The following is a 21989-nucleotide window of genomic DNA, read 5'->3' as shown; positions in this document are numbered from 1 at the left end:
ACAATGTTGCGTTTTTCCCTGTCCCTTATTATAGACTGGTATGTCTGCAATTCAGCTGCTGAATATTTGATTTTTTTCTTTGTCCGTGAAATGAAAACACAATACCCTTGACAAGTACAATAGTACATTACATTGTTTGGATAAAATATTGTTTTCTCTATATTTTCTTCAAGAGTGGAAAATATATGTAATTTTTTATAAAGGGTATTATACAGTGGCACAAGCAGTAAACTAAGCAACTCTGGGTTCTAGTCTCTACTTGGCCACTTTTAAACTAGTGTTAGTTTAACTCTAAAGTTGTACATGCACACAACCTGCCTATTCCAAGAGCTTGTTACGTACAGGCTTGTTACAAAGACCAGCAGTCTCCCCGCTGTCACTCCTGCCCCGTCCCTTGCTCTCTGAGCTCAACTCTTAGAGCGGATTGTTCTGCTTGTTTACCTCCAGCTCTCTAAACAGGCATTGCTCTATCCTCTTCTTAATTTTTCAGTCTTAGGTATTACCTTTGACCTCTCATGATAAAGGAGAATTTATCTTTTTTTTTTTTTTTTTTTTTTCTTTTCTGAGACGGAGTCTTGCTCTGTACCCCAGGCTGGAGTGCAGTGGCGCCATCTCGGCTCACTGCAAGCTCCGCCTTCCAGGTTCACGCCATTCTCCTACCTCAGCCTCCCGAGTAGCTGGGACTACAGGCGCCTGCCACCGCGCCAGCTAATTTTTTTTTTTTTTGTATTTTTAGCAGAGACGGGGTTTCACCGTGTTAGCCAGGATGGTCTTGATCCCCTGACCTCGTGATCCGCCCGCCTCGGCCTCCCAAAGTGCTGGGATTACAGGCGTGAGGCACTGCCCCGGCCAGGAGAATTTATCTTATGCACCCCCACCCCACGTGCATAGCCCTTTTCTTTTCATTATAATTACATTTTGAATAATTCAGCATTTACGTTGTTAGGACTTTGAAAACATTGTTCCCAGCTGAGTTATATAATCTATCGTTACCTTTTCTTTCCAGCACAACTTTTTGTTTTCCCTGTTCTTTTTTTTTTGTTTTTTTGGAGGAGGGCATTCTTTGTTTGCTTAGATTTTATGTACTTTTTCCGTGTTCATCCCTAAACTCTTCCCCCGGTGTAATCTACTTGTCTCGGAAGTGTTAGGGTGCTATGAAACAGCATTGTCAGCCTGCAGGCAGCCTTCCTCTCTGGCTGCGTTGTCTTTTCTCGAGTTAGCTGGAACTCTCTGCTGCCTCCCAGAGGGACGGTGAGACTTAGAATCTGGCTGAACGTGAAGCCCTATTTGTGTGTGACTAAGACTGCTTGTCAGCAAGAACTGTCAAGAATGAGTCTTCTGACAGGCAGAAGCACTAATTAGCTTTTACCGTGACCAGTCATGAAGAAGCAGAGTAGGTAAGTAAAGGTGCCGGGGTGAAATGAAGACCAAATGGTATATAAGATATGTGCAAACAATAGTTAAAACAGAAAGAATCCTTTTTCTTTCTTTTTTTAAAAATACCTTTTAAAAAAAATAATGGAGATGGGTTGGGGGTTGGGAGGAGGGTCTTGCTGTGTTCCCCAAGCTGGTCTTGAACTCCTAGCCCCAAGCGATCCTCTCACCTCAGCCTCCCAAAGTGCTGGGATTATAGGCATGAGCCACTGCACCCAGCTGAGAAGGAATCTGTGAATTGCTTCTCATTGATTGTTACAGGAAATGATGTTGGAGACATGAATGATCTAATGACTCTTAGCTTTGTATATATTTTGTTTACCTCAATCATAGATTTGGTCTGGTTGTGAATCATGTCTAAGATGTTACTTTTGGGGGCGTCATTACATACATGGGAGAAAAACTAGAGGGCAGAAGGAGTCTATACTATTTTCATTAATAGAAGAATTTGCTACAGAACCGTTTTAAGTATTAAATACACAAAAGCTGCCATTCTAGATAGCTAGCAGTAGGAGGCCACAGAGATCATGATTCTGGTGGATTCAGATTGAGTCCTGCAGGTTTTCTATTGGAATTGGAAAAGAAACCAAGGGGAAGTAGTCTAGTTGAAATGCTGTAAACCCGTCTTAAAATTCAGGATCAGATAAACTAGATTAAAAATGCCATCCTGTTTTTCATAATGCAGTAACAAATGAATCTAAAATGTGCAACACCGCTTTCTTATATGCTTGTGACATTCTTAGTAAATAAAACAAGCAGAGTATGTATACTGATGTATAACCACCACTTTTTTCCGTTGCACTTCTGATTTTTAGTTCTTGAGTCCCCTGTCCAGGCCCTGATTACTTTATGTCCAGATGACTTTCATAGCTTTCTAATTGATGACGCTGTACATCTTGTACTCCTCCACTTCATTCTATGTATTGAAAGCAAGAGTTTTCATCAGAAATGGTTTGGTCACACACGTCCTATGATAAGCAACCTTTAGTAGTCTCCTGTCAAATAGTATTTCAAGTCCAAGCCTCTCCATTCATTCATTCATTCACTCATTCATTCTAGACATACATATCGGGTGCCTTTACCTGGGCTAAACCTTGGCTCTCAAGACAAACACTCGGGTTCTGCCCCAAGAGCTTTATATTTGCATGTGCATTTTCTCAGTGTTCTGCAGTCTCTGTTACGGCTGAGTAAACTTACCTTGTCTCCCCTAAATTTTTACCTTTGTGCCTTTAAACATAAAGCAACGTCTGTCATTTTATAATTCTCTTCTTTCAGAACTGCCTCTGGTTATTAAAAACCTGATCTACCTCTATTACTCTATGATCTTTCAGCTTTGTGTTATTTAATTTACACCATATTAATTTCGTTTATTTTTAGTTTTTCTCTTAAAATTCTATGGGTGTGCTGTTGCTTAAGTACAAGGTGGTCTTTTATTTCTTTACATTTCCTGTTAATGCCAAATAGTGCAAATTCCTTCTAAACAAAGGAAATATTACTTTAATGACTACAGCACATCCCATGGGTCGCTTTCCCTGTGACCTTCCAGTGCCCTCTTCTTTTCTAGCAGAACCTCCACTTTGCTTAAGAATCCACTCTTCTCTGTATACCCATATGCTCTGGGGAAGCTAGGCTCAGGTCTCAGTCACAGCCCACAGCTGTCAGGAAGGTTCTGTTCTTGCCAGTTGATAGGTTTGAGCATGAACATGTGACCCAGTTCTGTTCCTTGAGACATAAAGAGAAGCCTGGTGGAGGCTTCCAGAAGGTTTGCCATCCTGGTGAAAAAGAGTTGGATGAGAAGTTCTGCCCACTGTGGGCCGAGCTCCAGCTGTCTTGCAGCCATGAAGGGAGCTAGCCCAAGCATCATCGCCACACGGAGCGGGGCAGAAAGACAGCTGGGGCGGGGGCCTTGCTGCATTGCTGAGCCATCCTTCGTTGGGATTTCTTGTTATGTGAAGATAGTGAGGTTTTGTCGGCTTGGGATTTTCTCTTATTTTCAGACAAAGGTGTCTGGCTAAATCTTCACCATCAGCTCTCAGTTTAGATTTCCCTGATCTCTGATAGCATCTCCTGCCATGCATTTACCACACCACGTAGTAATAGATTATTTGCTTCTCAGGACCACAATTGACTGTAAACTTTATATGAGAGCAGGAACTTCACCTTGATCACTGTTATGAGATGTGCCTACAAACCAGCATGGTACCTGGGGACTGATAAATTTTGAACACCTATATTTATTCATGTTATCCTGAAAGTAGATGCAAAGTTTCTGGGGCAGGGACAAATTATGATTATTATAGCAATAACCTAGGACAACAGACTTGAGTTTATAACCCCTGGAAGATTTCCACAGTCCTGGTTTCATCGTCCTTCTGAAATGTAAACACATAGCTCAGGGGAGGTAAGTCCCTCACTATCTGTTTAGTCGTCTTTTAAGTTTTAAGGTTGTCCTTTCACACAAGTCCTAGCAAAATTTTCCCAGCTCTAATTGTGCAGAAGTATAAAGACACTCACTTCCTCACACTGACAGAGTAGGTGCTCAATAAACTATTTATTGAATATTTAACAAATTTAAAGAATAAATCTAATTTAAATCTAATTTAGTGATGTCAGCTGGGTCAGGGATTGTGGGCTTTTGTGGGGGGATGGGGGAAAATGTATGAGAATCATCTGGGGGGCATTTTAAATCAACAGTATACTTCTCACCTGCCAGTTCTGACATCTCCTATTACTGTCATATTCCTTAGGGTTTTTAGGTTTGTTTTTGTGGCCAAAAGGATGAGAACTTGGATATAGCCCACACTATGTTTGAGCCTTTCTTATGAAAGTTAGGAATGGAACCATTTGTGTTGACATCTGGTCCCAAGGCTGCTATCTCAATGTTTACATTCATTCCACCTGAGTCTTCTGTTTTGTGTTTCCTTGTATGGATTTGGTAGAATTTATTAAAGGATGTTTCTTTTTTTTAATTAATAGCTTGCCTTTTCTCACAGAAGGTTTGAGGCAGCTTTACCACACAAATACATAAAATGAAATAGCATATATAAACAAAATCAGAACTGAGAAAAAAGTTGCACATGTGTTGATTTTAATTCAGATTTGCTTCATGTTTTTATTGATGCCTAGTGCAAAATGACAAATAGCATCAATTATGTTAATAATTTTTAACATTTTTATTTAAGCCACATCCCTGTGTTGTAATCTATGAGACCTCTTCTGAAAAGAGTGAACACACACACACACACACACACACACTCTCTCTCTCTCTCTCTCTCTCTCTCTCTCAATTTTGCTATAATATCTGTCCCTGGCTCATCCCTCCTTCAGTGGGGGTACATGGAAACTTGTTATTAGAGAAGGTGAAACATACTCATTTCTTAGGAGGGAAAAAATAGTCTTGGTATTAAGTTCTAAAACATTTATTTCTTTAATAAAATATTCTAGACATACAGAAAAATAGACTAAGCTATCAAATACCATCAGTTTTGTAATATTTGCTTTAGATTTAAAAAATAATACAGACGAAATAGAGACCTTATTTAGGTCTTTTTGATTCTATTCTGCTCTTTCCCTCTACAGTAGAAACTACTATCCTGAGTTTAATGTTTAACATTTCCAAACATATTTTATACTTTTACTACCTTTGTTTACATCTGCATCATTTTATATATATATATATATATTTTTGTTTGTTTGTTTGTTTTGTTTTTTTTTGAGACAGGGTCTTACTCTGTCACCCAGGCCGGAGTGCAGTGGCATGATCTCGGCTTACTGCAGTCTCCACCTCCCAGGGGCAAGCGATTCTCCTGCCTCAGCCTCCCGAGTAGTTGGGATTACAGGCATGCGCCACCACACCTAGCTAATTTTTGTATTTTTAGTAGAGACAGGGTTTCGCCATGTGGATGGTTTGGAACTCCTAATCTCAAGTGATCCTCCTGCCTCAGCCTCCAAAGTGCTGGGATTATAGGTGTGAGCCACGGCACGTGGCCCACATCATTATGTATGTAAGACATTATTTTTTATGATTTGAAACTTTATATAAACCATGTTTCATCGTAGGCCTCTGCAGCTAGTCTTTTCACCTGACATTTTTAAAAAAAAATTGTGAAAAAAAAACACATGAGAGTTACCCTCTTAACAAATTATTGTGTATGGTACAGTATTAACTATAAGCATAATGTGATACAGAAGATCTCTGGAACTTTTTATTTTGCATGACAGAGACTCTGTTCACATTGAATAGCAACTGCCCATTTTTCCCTCCCTCCAGTCTGGCAACAGATTCTACTTTGTGTTTCTGTAAGTTTGACTACTTTAGACACTTCATCTATGTGGTTTCATGCGGTATTTGTCCCTCTTCACTTAGCATAATGTCCATCACTTAGCAACAAGGTTCATCCATGTTGTAACTTACGACGAGATTTCTGTTTTAAGGCTAATATTCCACTGTATATATACACCATATTTGCTTTGTTTTTTCATTTAAGATGGATGTTTAGGTTGTTACTACCTTTGGGTTATTGTGATTAATGCTGCAGTGAACAGGGGGGTGTTGCAAGCATTTCTACAAGATTCTGATTTCAGTTTTTTTTGATAAATATCCAGAAGAGGGATTTCTGGTTTATATTGTAGTTCTGTTTGTATTTTGAGGCATCTCCATACTGTTTTCCGTAGAAGCTGCACCATTTTACAGTCCCACCAACAATGTGCAAGGGTTCCAATTGCTTCAGATCCTCACCAAGACTTGTTATTTTCTGGGTTTTTTGTTTTTGTTTTTTATAATGCCCATCCTAACATATATGAGGTGACATCTTACTGTGGTTTTCGTTGGCATTTGGTGACATGTATGTGTTGGCCATTTGTATGACTTTTTTTTTTTTTTTTTGGAGAAATACCTATTCGAGTCTTTGGTTTATTTTTGTGTGTGTGTGTGTGTGTGTGAGATGGAATCTCGCTGTCGCCCAGGCTGGAGCGCAGTGGTGTGATTTTGGCTCACTGCAGACTCTGTCCCCTGGGGTTCACGCCATTCTCCTGCCTCAGCCTCCCCAGTAGCTGGGACTACAGGTGCCCGCCACCTCGCCTGGCTAGTTTTTTGTATTTTTAGTAGAGACGGGGTTTCACCGTGTTAGCCAGGATGGTCTTGATCTCCTGACCTCGTGATCCGCCCGCCTCGGCCTCCCAAAGTGTTGGGATTACAGGCGTGAGCCACCATGCCCGGCCTGGTCTATTTTTTCAGTAGGTTATTTGGGGTTTTTTGCCACTGTTGTAGCAGTTCCTTATATATTTTGGATATTAGCCCCTTATCAGATACATGGTTTGCAGATATTTTCTCCCATTCCATAGGATGCCTTTTTACTGTATTGATTCTTTATTCCTCTTGGATACTTATAGCTGTCCTTATTTCTTTCATAAATATATGTAATATATACAGTATTTCATTATGAGACTATATCATACACATATTCTCCTGATTCACATTTGAATTATTTCCAATTTTTTGCAATTACCTGTATTCTGATATGTACCTCCTTATGTTCATGTGCCAATTTCTCTAGTGTACATTTTCAGGAGTGGAATTACTTGGCTGTAGGTATGCCCATCTTATCTTTATTAGATATTACCAAATTGCTCTCCAGAGTGGTTGACTCAGTGTAACTTTCTTTCATTAGTGTATGATACTTTGCCAGTCTGATGTGAAATGCTGTTTCATCGTAGTGTTAAACTGCATCGTACTGAACTTGAACATCTTATGTTTATTTTCACCCTGATTTCCTTGTTAGCTAGCTATTCACAATTTTTTGCCTCATTTTTTTCAATACAGTTGTTTGTATTTATTTACTGACTTTTAGGACTTAATGTATCCTGAAAATTAATACCTTTTTGTTATGTATTTTGTTAATATCTTGTATTCTGTGATTTGGTTTTTCATTTTGTTTGAAGAACCTTTTGTTTAGAATTTTAAAAACTTTCAACATAGTAACACATTTATCAGTCTTTTACTTTATAATTTCTACTTTTGTATGTTATTTTAAAAATCATTACCTGAAGAGCATTTTTTTCCTAAAAATTGTCAAAGTTTTATTTTTACATTTAAGTCTATAGCTTGAAAATGTGTCTCTATGATGTGAGATAATGATTTTATTTTCTTATAGTTAACCTATGTATCAGGATAACTGTTGTTCAGTAGTCTGTCCTTTCCCCACTGATTTGCAGCGCTACTGCCATCATATATCAAATTTCTGAACATACATGAGTCTTTTTCTGGGTGCTCTATTGCTTTTCATTTAACTTTACTGTTTTATCATGGTTTCATATAACAAACTTTTAGAGAGTGGCTGCCTGTTTTCTTCAAATTTGTCAAGACTGTTCTTGGCCCTTTTTTCTTAGGAATTTTAGGATCAGCTTACCATGGTCCATGAAAGACCCCGTAGGGATTTTGATTGTAATCATATTGTATTTCAGTTCAGTTTAGGGATAGTTATTAAGTCTTCCATCCACAAATATAGTGTATTTCTCAACTTACTTGGCTTTATAATGTTCTCTATAAAGCTCTTGAAGATTTTTTTCTTAGACTAATTATTAGAAAGCTTATAGCTTTAGTTGCTGCTTTAAATGATAGGTAGCTTTTCTGATTGAAATTACAATGTGATGTTTTGGCTTATAGGAATTAATTTTGTATCTTGATCTTATATCTTAACAATATTGATGAACTTATTTTTTATTAGTTTTAATTGTTTTCCTTCATAATTCTCTATATAGATAATGATTACTTGGAGATGAAGACAGTTTTATTACTTCATTTAAATTTTTATATTTCCTTTCTGTCTTTTGTATTAACGTTGACTAAGTCCTCTATTATGTTATTAAGTAAAAGTGATGATTGTAGTCATCCTTCTTGCATTTCGTAGCTTTTGAAGGAAATACTCCCATTATTTAACCATTAAGTGTGATTTTGTTGTAGGGTTTTGTGTTTGTTTTTAAGTTAAGCAAGTTCTTTGTTATTCCTGATATGTGGGATTTTTTTTTTTTTTTTTAAATCATGAAGGTTGCTAAAGAATTAACAAAACCGACAGGGCGCAGTGGCTCACACCTGTAATCCCAGCACTTTGGGAGGCCAAGACGGGTGGATCACACGAGGTCAGGAGATCGAGACCATCCTGGCTAACACGGTGAAACCTCGTCTCTACTACAAATACAAAAAATCTAGCCGGGCGTGGTGGCGGGTGCCTGTAGTCCCAGCTACTCGGGAGGCTGAGGCAGGAGAATGGCGTGAACCCGGGAGGTGGAGCTTGCAGTCAGCCGAGATCGCGCCACTGCACTCCAGCCTGGCGGACAGAGCAAGACTCCATCTCAAAAAAAAAAAAAAAAAAAAAATTAACCATTTTTCATTTTTTTAAGGACAAATCTGACCTTAGATTAACTCTCTACTCAGTTCCCCTGAACCCCTGGTAAAAGGGAAATGTTCACCATGTTACCAGGCAACACTGTTGTGGTGAAAGTGACCTCTGTTTGGTAAATATATCTGGACTGGGAGGAACTGTAAGTGAACTCTAAATTCCTGATGAGAAGCTGTAGCTTCCCCAGAAGTACTGACTTTTCAGAAGTGGGTATGTCCTTTGTGGGAACCCTGGACGCCGTGACTAGCACTGTTATATGATACTTGGTTTCTGTTGGGGTACAAAGTTTCTAAGCCAGCATGTCTGTGCACCACCCTTGTGATTTTATTTTATATTATTTTATTTGAGACAGAGTCTCACTCTGTTGCCCAGGCTGGAGTGCGATGGTGCAATCTTGGCTCACTGCAACCTCTACCTTGCTGGTTCAAGCGATTCTCTTCCCTCGGTCTCCCGAATAGCTGGGATTACAGATGCCCACCACCACACCTGGCTCATTTTTGTATTTTTAGTAGAGACACAGTTGTACCATGTTGACTAAGCTGATCTCAAACTCCTGACCTCAAGCGATCCACTCACCTCGGCCTCCCAGAGTGGCACCAAACCAGCATGGTACCTGGGCCCACCCTTGTGATTTTCATTTCCTTGCCCCTGAGCTGTCAGCGGGACGCCAGAGAGAATAGCTCCTGGATGGCCGTGTGGGCTCCTGTGGGGGCTCCTTCCATGAAGAGAAACACCTGAAACCACCCTGTTGGCATGCTGTGTTTTCTTCTATGCTTCCTGAGTAGATAGATGGCGGCTGAGTGTGGCCTTGGTAACTGAGTAGCTCAGAATGTGTAATTAGAAGTCCCATGTGGGCACTGCAGTGCATCCAAACAAAATACAGAAATAAAAGTGTTTCCTGGGGTTGATCTAACTTTATAACTCTCACTTAAAATCCTCGATTTCTAATATTTATTGGAATACTCATATTTTCATTGACTATAAATATTTTAGATTGAACTTACAAGTATATATACTATACTATTTTTTTAATGTGTTAGATTCTATATATGTCTGCCAACCCCAAAATGGTTCTGCTGCTAAAAAAAAGTTTGATAACTAATGTTTTAGACCTGTACTGTCCAGTGGGTAGATATTTGCTGCTGTAATATGGCTATTAAAATGAAATATTAAAACTCAGTTTCTTAGTCATACCAGCCATAATTCAAGTGCTCACTAGCCATATGTGGCTAATGCCTACTATATTTGACAGTATAGATATGGAGCATCTTCTTCATTACAGAAAGTTCTGTTGAACAGACTTTCTAGGCTTTATTTTTAAAATTTACCCACCTTATCAGAGAGCATTATGTTTTTACTATATATGCTATATGCAATAAGAATCAGCATATCTTTCAGGGACATTACTGAAGACCCCAGTGTATTACGTATAGAATGATCCACTAGAGAAATATTTCTTAGATTTGAGTACCAGGAGAAATTTATTTTCCCTGAAATTTACCCTCTGATCATGTCCAGTTTGTAACTGATCATTTTTCCCTTTTTGCTTTGTCACTAGAGAGTGTAGGGCCAAGTTTATGGCTCACTTTAACCATTTGGCCTACATATTTGTATGCTTTGTATAATTTTTGAAGGCTCTGGTTTTGTCTTGCTAGTCTGCTTATTTTCTTGTCTGGATTTTTGTATTAATACAACTATAATTTTTGCATTTTAGGGGGGTGTAAATACAGTATAATGAGTGAATACCTTTAAGATTTTGATTGATACTTTAGTTAGTTATTAGGAGCCATTTATTACTGAACCTCAGAGGTGAAAAGGGGTGAAGGAGCTAAAAGCAGGTTAGTCCTTAGCTGATCATTACAGTGTACACACATGTAATCTGGACTGCTCACCAAATGAAATTGTGTCCGGAATTCGTGGGTTCTTGGTCTCACTGACTTGAAGAATGAAGCTGTGGACCCTCGTGGTGAGTGTTACAGTTCTTAAAGATGGTGTGTCCAGAGTTTGTTCCTTCTGATGTTTGGACGTGTTCAGAGTTTCTTCCTTCTGGTGGGTTCATGGTCTTGCTGGCTTCAGGAGTGAAGCTGCAGACCTTGGCGGTGCGTGTTACAGCTCTTAAGGCAGCGCATCTGGAGTTGTTCATTCCTCCCGTCCGGAGTTCATTCCTCCCGGTGGGTTTGTGGTCTCGCTGGCCTCAGGAGTGAAGCTGCAGTGTTACAGCTTCGTGGTGAGTGTTACAGCTCATAAAGGCAGTGCGGACCCAAAGAGTGAGCAGCAGCAAGATTTAGTGCAAAGAGCGAAAGAACAAAGCTTCCACAGTGTGGAAGGTGACCCGAGCAGATTGCCACTGCTGGCTCGGGCAGCCTGCTTTTATTCCTTCATCTGGTCCCACCCACATCCTGCTGATTGGTCCATTTTACGTAGAGCTGATGGATCTGTTTTACAGAAAGCTGATTTGTCCGTTTTGACAGGGTGCTGATTGGTGCGTTTACAATCCCTGAGCTAGACACAAAAGTTCTCCAAGTCCCCACTAGATTAGCTAGACACAGAGCACTGATTGGTGCATTTACAAACCTTGAGCTAGACACGGGGTGCTGATTGGTGCATTTACAAACCTTGAGCTAGACACACAGTGCTGATTGGTGTGTTTATAAACCTTGAGCTAGACACAGAGTGCTGATTGGTATATTTACAATCCCTTAGCTAGACATAACGGTTCTCCAAGTCCCCACTAGATGAGCTAGACACAGAGCACTGATTGGTGCATTTGCAAACCTTGAGCTAGACACAGGGTGCTGATTGGTGTATTTATAATCCTTTAGCTAGACATGAGGGTTCTCCAAGTCCCCACTAGATTAGCTAGATACAGAGTGCTGATTGGTGTATTTGCAATCTGTTAGCTAGACACAAAGGTTCTCCAAGTCCCCACTAGACTCAGGAGCCCGGCTGGCTTCACCTAGTGGATCCTGCACCGGGGATGCAGGCAGAGCTGCCTGCTAGTCCCTCGCTGTGCACCCGCACTTCTCAGCCCTTGGATGGTCTATAGGACCAGGTGCCGTGGAGCAGGGGGTGGTGCTCAGTGGGGAGGCTTGGGCTGCGCAGGAGCCCACAGCGGTGGGGAGGCTCGGGCATGGCGGGCTGCAGGTCCTGAGCCCTGCCCCGTGGGGAGGCAGCTGAGGCCTGGCAAGAATTTGAGTGCAGCGCCAGTGGGCCAGCACTGCTAGGGGACCCGACGCACCCTCTGCAGCTGCTGGCCTGGGTGCTAAGCCCCTCACTGCCTGGGGCTGGCGGCGCCGGCCAGCCGCTCCAAGTGCGGGCCCGCCGAGCCCACGCCCACCCGGAACTCGTGCTAGCCCGCGAGCACCACGCACAGCCCCGGTTCCCGCCTGTGCCTCTCCCTCCACAGCTCCTGGCAAGCAGAGGGAGCCAGCTCTGGCCTCGGCCAGCCCAGAGAGGGGCTCTCACAGTGCAGTGGTGGGCTGAAGGGCTGCTGAAGCATGGCCAGAGTGGGCGCCGAGAGCGAGCGAGGGCTGCCAGCACGGTGTCACCTCTCAAAATGACTTAGAATGTACACCTGTCATACAACCAGTTTAGCTTGCTTTTCTAAAATGTTTTTAATTTTCAAAATAATGTTTAAAGAAGCCTCACTGAAGTTGATTGTAAAAAATTTCAAACTTTTAAGTGTTGCTAGGGAAACTGAACCAAAAACATATCTGATTATTTTACTCAAACTAGTGAACAGGGTTTAAATAAAGAGGGTGGAGGCTGGGCGTGGTGGCTCATGTTTGTAATCCCAGCACTTTGGGAGGCCCAGGTGGGCGGATCACCTGAGGTCAGGGGTTCGAGACCAGCCTGACCAACATGGAGAGATCCTGTCTCCACTAAAAATACAAAAAATTCACCAGGCATGGTGGCACATGCCTGTAATCCCAGCTACTCGGGAGGCTGAGGCAGGAGAATTGCTTGAACCTGGGAGGCAGAAGTTGTGGTGAGCTGATATCGTGCCATTGCACTCCAGCCTAGGCAACAAGAGTGGAACTCCGTCTCAAAAAAAAAAAAGTGTGGAGGTCTCTTTTTAACTTTGCTTATAAAGATTTTTTTTGGGGGATGATAATCTGATTTCTGGGTATTCATGTCTTCTCATTGGAAAACCACCACTGAGCTTTTTTCTCTACAGTTAGAGATGGAGTCTCACTCTAACTGTAACTGTGGGAGGGTAGTGATGTAATCACAGCTCACAGTACCTCCGGCCTCAGCCTCCCAGTTAGCTAGGACTATAGGCACACATTACCACCCCTGGCTGATTTTTTTTTTTTTTTAAGAAACAGGGTCTCACTCTGTTGCCCAGGCTGGTCTCGAACTCCTGGGCTCAAGCAGTCCTCCTGCCTCAGCCTCTCAAAGTGCTGGGATTACAGGCACTGAGCCAGTGTACCCAGCCTTTTTTCTATTTTGTTCTTATCTTGTATATTTTACATTTTATAGCTTTTCATGTTTCTGAAACCACTTATCACATTTAGGCCAAAAGGCAAAATAATAAAAAATAAAACCAACCTCACCTAAAAAAAAGTTTAAGGATTAAGTATTTCCATATACCAGTGTTGAACAGATTTGAACGATATATTTGATTTTATGCTCTCTAGTTGCTAAAGTGAGAGAAAGAAACAGAATTATATTGTTTTCATGTGCTGACAGCCGGAAGCATGTAAACATCTGCAGAAACCAAACATTTCCTGGAACTAAGCTTGAGCAGAAATCTATCACGTGGACCTTTGTTTAAAGAACCTTGTGAAAAACCACAGTTATGTAAAAGATCCAGGAGCGCAGTTCATGTGGATTAGATTCTCTAGGAGGCAGAGAGTCTAAGGAGATCAAAGAAAACGACGACTTGGGAAGTGCATGTGCTGAGTACTGGAGCCAAACTAGCAGAAAGGAGTTTTAGAGGCACTGAATCCAGGGCCTCTGCTTTTTGGGGACTGTAGTAAAGAAAGGAGTTTAGGCCTGGTGCAGTGGCTCATACCTGTGGTCCCATTACTTTGGGAGGCTGAGGCTGGAGGATGGTTTGAGGCCAGAAGTTCAAGACCAGCCTGGGCAACAAAACAAGACCCCTTTTCTAAAAAAAAAAAAAAAAAAAAAAAATGGATGTGATGGTGTGTGCCTGTAGTCCTAGCTACTCAGGAGGCTGAGGCAGTAGGGTCAGGAGTCAGAGGCAGGAGTTGAAGGCTGCAGTGAGCTATGCGGGTACCACTGCACTCCAGTCAGGTGACAGAGCGAGACCCTGACTAAACACAAAACAACAAAAAAGGAGGCAGGGGGTTTAGAAAATACCATGATTGTTAACAGGACCATCACATTTCATTTTCTCTAAAATATTAGAGATTGTCAGTGTGGTTTTTGTATAGGTGCTGATTCTGTTCTGTTCATCTTCAAGTAACAAATGCCTGCAGTGGAGATACCTTATTGTGATGATTAACAGGAAGCTTTTAAGCTTTGAAGAAAGCAAACAACATTTTCCATGGATCTTTAAGAGCTGGGCTAATATTTTTGCCCACACAGAACTCTAATTCATTTCAGAGTCAAGGGCAACAATAGAATATTTTTTCAAGGACCTTGCATTTGTTAATACAGGTTTTCATAATAGAAAGCAATTTAAATATTCAGAACTAATGTAACATGGAAGAAACAACTTTTTCCTGAAATATTTGAGAGACAAATATAACAAACAATTCATCTTTACTATGACAATCTCAGCGGAAAGACTTCAGTGTGGTCATATTAATGCATTTTCTGTTCCCAGCAGGCAAGTAAGGCAAGGGAAGCATCAGCTCCCAGGCTATTGTAGTCATCCAGATGGAGATGAGGGAGGCTCAGATGGCAGTGGTGGGAGCAGGGAGAAGTAGCTAGAATTCAGATGTAGTTTTAAGATGGAGCCAACAAGGTTTGCTCACGAACTGGGTAGAGGATATGAGGGAAAGAGAAAAGGCCAAGATGACTTAGAGGATGGAGTTACCATTTCCTGAGATGAGCAAGCCTGTAGGAGCTTCAGGCGTGGGGCACTAGGGAAACATCAGGAGTTTGGCATGGCATGATGTTAGGAGGGGAATGCCTGTTAGACATCCAAGCGGAGATGTCAAGGAGGTGGCTGAAAATATGAGCCTTGAGTTCAGGGAAGAGGTTCAGGCTCCTATTTAAGGTGCTGAGACCCATTGAGATGACCAGGAGGAGAGAGTATAGACAGGAAAGTTTGAGAATTGAGAGTCCTGGGTCCCTCTGGCATTAAAAGGTGGATAATGAGAAGTTTAAGGAATGGCCAGTGAAGGAGGAGGAGAGTCTTTAGGTCGCGGTGTCCTGGCAACCAAGCAAAGAAAGTGCTTAAAGAAAGAGGAGAGTGATCAGCTATATCTGTGCCACTGGCAGGTCCAGTAAGGGGAAGACTGAACAGTGAACATTAGATTGAGTGAGAATGGTTTCTGCTGCTTTTTTACCCAAGTGGTCTTGAATGAATTCAGTTAACCTCTCTCTGGGGATAACAATGGTACCTACCTCATCAGGTGGTGGTGATGAACTGTTTATTTATTAAAAAAATTTTTTTTGAGACAGGGTCTAGCTCTGTTGCCCAAGCTGGAGGGTATTGGCATGATCACAGCTCACTGCAACCTTGACCTCTTGGACTCAAGCAATCCTCCCGTCTCAGCCTCCCAAGTAGCTAGGACCATAGGCATGCACCACCATACTCAGCTAATTTTTTAATTCTTTGTAGAGAAGGAGTCTTGCTATGTTACCCAGGTTGGTATCAAACTCTTGGACTCAAGCAGTCCTCCTGCCTTGACCTCTCAAAGTGCTGGCATTACAGGTGTGAGCCACCATGCCCAGCCTATGAACTGTTTAAATGGATGACCAGCCTATGCAAGAAAGACGCCATCTCAAAAAAAAAAAAAAAAAAATAGCTGGATGTGGTGCCATGTGCTTGTGGTCTGGGCAACTCAAGAGGCTGAGGTGGGAGGATCACTTGAGCCCAGGAGTTTGAGGCTGCAGTGAGTTAGATTGCCCCACTGCACTCCAGCCTGGATGACAGAGTGAGACCCTATCTAAAAATAAATACATAATGCTCACTTTGGCAGCACATATGCTAAAATTGAAATGATACAGAGAGGAGTAGTGTGGCCCCTGGACAAGGATGACATGCATATTTGTGAAGCATTCCATCTTTTTAAAATTCAATTTTTAAAAATTTTAAAAAGAAGTAAATGGATGAGAATTCCTTTAAAGCGCCTCTCCCTATACCTGGCTTTTGGGTATTTCACAGTTGAAGACATTACTGGCTTTAACAATAGCAGTTTTAGGGGGAGTAGTGGGGACAAAGCCTGATGGGAACGGGAAGAAAGAATTGGAGACAATGGATGGAGTCAGCTCTTTTGAGTATTCTTATAAAACTGGATTAGAGAAATGGGGAGTTAATTCGTGGGACCCTGGGGTCAAGAGGAAAGGCCAGTAGGCGAGAAAGCCTCCCTCCCGCCCGCCTCCCTTCCTCCCTCCTCCTCCCTCCTCCCTCACTCCTTTCCTCCCTCCTCCCTCACTCCTTTCCTCCCTCCTCCCTCACTCCTTCCTCCCTCCTCCCTCACTCCCTTTCCCCTCCTCCCTCACTCCCTTCCTCCCTCCTCCCTCACTCCCTTCCTCCCTCCTCCCTCACTCCCTTCCTCCCTCCTTTCTCCCTTCCTCCCTCCTTCCTCCCTCCTCCCTCACTCCCTTCCTCCCTCCTCCCTCACTCCCTTCCTCCCTCCTTTCTCCCTTCCTCCCTCCTTCCTCCCTCCTCCCTCACTCCCTTCCTAAATCCACAGACCTTCTACGGTGATTGCAATCATCCTGTATAGAGGGAAAAGCTGATGATGTAGTTGGATTTAGGATCATAGATAACAATGGACCAAAATAACTAGATTGTCCTTGCCACCTGCCCCTGCTTCTTAGTCTTTTATTCATTCATTTAACAAATATTTATTGTAGGTTCACAAGGTGCCAAGGACTGAGCTTAGGTGCTGGGAACAGTAGTGGTTAAGGGATTAATCAAACAGTCACGAGATCTACACCCTCATGAAGTTGTCACAGTCCGGTGGAGATAGGCTTTCTAAAAACACACAAATACAGATTTGGATGAACGCTTTGCAGGAAGAGTACAGAGTACTTTTGAGAGGAAGAGAGGGAGAGTAGCATGGTGTAACTTAGATGGGGGGCATACGAAGGTCTTTCAGATGTGAAAGATGACCATGGCTGAAAAGAAGAGCATCCCAGCAAAGGGAACAGACCTTGCAAAGGCCCTGGGGCAGGTGAGAGAGAACCTGGTGCTTTTGGGGATTTGAGAGAAGGCCCAGGTGGCCTGAGAGGTGGGAAGGGAGCAGTTCATGCAGGGCTTTGGAAGCCTCCATATTAAAGCTTATGGGATATCGTGTCTAAGAGCAATGGGAAACGTTGGAAACTGTTTTAGTTGGGAAGTGACAGGGTGAGATTTGCATTGGAGAAAAAAATATGACCCATGATGAAGTATGTCCTGGTGAATGGATCAGAGGGGCAAAAGTGGGGAAAAAACCCCGCCAAGTTAGACAAAAAGATATCTATGAAAATACTTAGTCTAAAATATGTATAATTTTGGTATAGAAACAGAAGTGAGAATATCCCCTCTTTAGCAGAATTTGCTTTGCATTTAACCAGGCTTCTTACTTCCATAAAGACAGCATTTTCTTGTTAAAAATAATGTCAGTTGAGAAGAATCAGCTGAAGGTGTCAGTGATTTCAGATTATTTAACATAAAATGAAACTTCGAAAAAGATTGTGGCAACCTTGTGAAAATTAAAAATAATGAGACCTTATTAAATTTTTTTTCTAGAAAAAAATACCAATGAATCAATATTAGGAGACAGAAGCTGTTAAGAAAACTCATTATGGCCAGGTGTGGTGGCTCACGCCTGTAATCCCAGCACTTTGGGAGGCTGAGGCTGGCAGATCGCTTGAGCTCAGGAGTTTGAGACTAGCCTGGGCAACATGGTGAAACCCTGTCTCTACCAAAAATACAAAAAAAAATTAGCCAGGTGTGGTGGCGTGCACCTGTGGTCCCAGCTACTCAAGGGGCTAAGGTGGAAGGATCACTTGAGCCCGGGAGGCGAAGGCTGCAGTGAGCCGAGATCTCGTCACTGCACTCCAGCCTGGGTGACAGAGCCAGACCCTGTTTCAAAAACAATAAATAAGGGCCAGGTGCTGTGGCTCACACCTGTAATCCCAGCACTTTGGGAGGCTGAGGCCAGTGGGTCACCTGAGGTCAGGAGTTTAAGACCAGCCTGGCCAACACTGTGAAACCCCGTCTCTACTAAAAATACAAAAATTAGCCTGGCATGGTGGTGGGAGCCTGTAATCCCAGCTACTTGGGAGACTGAGGCAGGAGAATCACTTGAACCTGGGAGGCAGAGGTTGCAGTGAGCTGAGACTATCCTATTGCACTCCAGCCTGGGTGACAGTGCGAGACTCCGTCTCAAAAAGAAAAAAAAAGGGAGCAAGTTCTAGTACTGGGTGGATATTTTATTGCACCGATTTAGGCTTCTCCCCAGAGATTTCTTAAAACAGAAAGGCAGTTGTAATACCAAGTATTGCTGTATCAGGCCACCTGCTACTCCAAGGCCATGAATTAACTTTTTCTAAGCCCTCAAGGAAAGAAAAGAGGAAACAGAGGTTTATTCCCTATCAAGACAGTCCACTTGAGAAAGTTCTGTCTTGGTTGTAACTTCAGGTTTCTTTCTTACACAGGCATTTTATTAATGCTTTTACGAGTTAGAAGAGTTGGGATAATTTGCCATCTGGAGTTTCTCTGCCTTGCTGATCTGAGCTCAGACCTGCCAATTTGCCAGAGATGATTGATAACACCCTGTAACAGCTGAGTAAGTAGATTCTTCTGTTTGTTTTACTGCTTTTAAAAATTTAAAGTTTTAAAATACTATAAACTTTAATTGGGTTCTTTAAATTTTGTTGTTGAATAATAATGGCAATTATTATGATATTTTAATGAGTGAATATTTATAAATAATGGGATTCTGGAAGAAATTAATCCCCGATGATAGAAAAGAGTTAATGAACACTTTCTCCATACATTTTAGCATTCAAGAAACATAGGACTTAAATACATATATTAAAAATTTAGGCCAGGTGCAGTGGCTCACGCCTGTAATCCCAGCACTTTGGGAGGCTGAGGCGGGTGGATCACCTGAGGTCAGGAGTTTGAGACCAGCCTAGCCAACATGGTGAAATCCCATCTGGACTAAAATTGCAAAAAATAGCCAGGCATGGTGGCGGGTGCCTGTAATCCCAGCTACTCTGGAGGCTGAGGCAGGAGAATCGCTTGAACCTGGGAGGCAGAAGTTGCAGTGAGCTGAGACTGTGGCACTGCACTCCAGCCTGGGCGACAGAGAGGCTCTGTCTCAAAAAAAAAAAAAATTTAAAAGCATTCTGCTTAGTGCTTTATTTCACTTTTACATTATAAAATCTAAAAAAAATTGGTAAAACAACTGTTAATACATTTTTAAAATGCAACTGTATGTAAAAATTATCTTTTAATGCAGGATGCATTTTGGTTAATTTGAAATAAATACTGGATTAGTGGAAATAGAATTTTAATAGTTCTTTCTATTTGAAAGTAATGATTTTTCCAATACTAATATAGATAAGATCACAGAATCTCTCTGGATTTAACTTTCTCAAACAGACTAGGGAAGAATGGCTTTCATTCTTTCTAATCAAAACACCTGAATGAAGTTTAAAGTGTTTTAAGTGTTGAGTCAGTTACCTTGAAAACAAATGGTTTCTCAGAACAAGAGCTATTATTCCTCGTACTATATCCTTTGAAACTGTTTTGACAAAACTAGTAAACCATGAAGTTGTACCAGGGCCTTGTCTGGGAATCTTAAACTAAAAACAGTGAATAAATCTGCAAGATATTCCCCACTGCAGTGGGATTATTTAATTTTGGTCCAAATCTGTGTGGTCCAATATAGTAGCAACTGGCCACATGCCACATGTAGCTATTGGATGTTTGACATATGAGTAGTACTAACGGAAATGTGCTCTGCAGAAAATACCATATTTCAAAAAATTAATATTAAAAAAAGACTGAAATATTAGGTTTTATATGATTCACATTTTGAAATGATATTATTTTGGATATATTGAATTAAAACATGTTATTAAAATTAATATCACTTGTTTTTGTTTACTTTTTTATGTGACTGCTAGAAAATTTAAAATTACTTGTAGCTTGCATTGTATTTCTTTTGGATAGAACTGATCTATATTATCACATACAGTCAACATTCTTAGTCATCCAGTACCTAGCATTCTGTAGTTCTTGAACTTTCTGGTCCTCCTATGGATCAATTCATATGCATTTGTTTTGTTTTAAAAATGTGATTCTTTGATTAATCAAATATTTATTGACTGCCTACCATGTGTCAGACAGTATTGTAGGTATTGGTGATACAGTAGTGAACAAAATGAACTAAACTCTCTGCCTTCATGGAGGTAACATTCTAGCAGGAAGACACAGACTAAGAACAAATAAAGTACAATATGTAGTATATTAGAAGGCAGTGAGTGCTTTGGAGAAATGTAAGGCAGGCAAGAGTAAGGGCTGAAGAGTTGACTGGTAAAGAGAATGTTTAGGGAAGGCCTCAGTGAGAAGTTGTGAAGAAGTTGATGGAAAGAGCCTGTGGGTGTTTGGTGGAAGAGTGTTGTAGGCAGAGAGGATAGCAAATGCAAAGACGTTGAGGCAGAAGCATGCCTGGCTTGTTTGAAAGTAGAAGGATGCTAGTGAATGGAGTGGAGTGAGTGAAGGGGCTGTAATCCCAGCACTTTGGGAGGCCGAGGCCGGGTGGATCACGAGGTCAGGAGATTGAGACTATCCTGGCAAACATGGTGAAATCCCGTATCTACTCTAAAATACAAAAAATTAGCCAGGTGTTGTGGTGGGTGCCTGTAGTCCCAGCTACTCAGGAGGCTGAGGCAGGGGAATCGCTTGAACCTGGGAGGTGGAGGTTGCTGTGAGCCGAGATTGTGCCACTGCACTCTAGCGTGGCGACAGGGCAAGACTCTGTCTCAAAAAAAAAAAAAAAAAAAAAAAAAAGGAGATGAGAGGATATGGAGCCAGAGGTATATAAACCAGAGCAATCCCATCTTGAGTAGGGGCTGGGTAAAATAAGGCTGAGACCTACTGGGCTGCATTCCCAAACAGTTAGGCATTCTAAGTCACAGGATGAGATAGGAGGTCAGCACAAGATACAAGTCCTAAAGACCTTGCTGATAAAAAAGTTTGCAGTAAAGAAGCTGGCCAAAACCCACCAAAACTAAGATGGCGATGAGAGTGACCTCCGGTCGTCCTCATTGCTACACTCCCACCAGCACCATGACAGTTTACAAATGCCATGACAATGTCAGGTTGGTACCCCATATAGTCTAAAAAGGGGAGGCATAAATAATCCACCCCTTTGTTTAGCATATAATCAAGAAATAACCATAAAAATGGGCAACTATAGAATAGCCATTCTTTTATTCTTTTACTTTCTGAATGAACTTACTTTCAATTGATCGACTTGCCTCAAATTCTTTCTTGCATGAGATACAAGAATCCTCCCTTGGGGTCTGGATCGGGACCCCTTTCCCATAACAGTGTGAGCAGTGGTTATTGTATGGGTTTTGGCTTCCAGTGAGATGAAAAAGAATTGGTGGATTTTGAGGAGAGAAGCAACATGATCTTTCTGTTGAAGCTAATGTGATTTGAATACTCTGGGCTGGGGGTGGGGGTGTTTGGAAGGGTAGAAGCAGAGAGACCCAATGAGGCTACTGCAGTGACCCAGCTGCGAGATGGTGCCTGAGACCATAAGCAAGGGATGTGAGGAGAAATGACGGAATTGTAGTTATATGTTGTTGTGAAACTAGATATGGGATGAGAGACAGAAAGGAGTGTCAGGGAAGACTCCACAGTTTGCAGCCTGAACAACTGAGAGTGGAGGTGCCTTTGCTGAGATGGGGGGGTGGATTGTGGAGGGACCGACTGGAGGCAGCACTCGGAGCTCAGTTTTAAACACGTTAAATTTGAGATTCCTCTTTAGACATCTAAGCAGAAAGGTCATG

At 41.8% G+C, this 21989-nt stretch overlaps 1 protein-coding gene and 1 non-coding gene across 2 annotated transcripts in view; both read left to right on the top strand.

The window, feature by feature from the left end:
- Positions 1 to 19055, top strand: part of LOC100580363 (gametogenetin-like) — an 88292-nt gene extending 69237 nt beyond the window's left edge. Inside the window, exon 4 of the mRNA XM_012512223.2 lies at positions 18618 to 19055. The gene's annotated coding sequence lies outside the window, so the exon portion shown is untranslated. The remainder of the gene's footprint in view (positions 1 to 18617) is intronic.
- Positions 15934 to 16040, top strand: LOC115838066. The gene has a single exon (XR_004033123.1). It is a non-coding gene; the product is annotated as a U6 spliceosomal RNA (small nuclear RNA).
- Positions 19056 to 21989: the final 2934 nt, after the last annotated feature.

Source organism: Nomascus leucogenys, chromosome 13 (assembly GCF_006542625.1).
Source record: "Nomascus leucogenys isolate Asia chromosome 13, Asia_NLE_v1, whole genome shotgun sequence".
Classification (NCBI taxonomy): Eukaryota; Metazoa; Chordata; class Mammalia; order Primates; family Hylobatidae; genus Nomascus; species Nomascus leucogenys.
The sequence above is the reverse complement of the archived record's forward strand: the minus strand, read 5'-3'. Positions and strand labels throughout refer to the sequence as shown.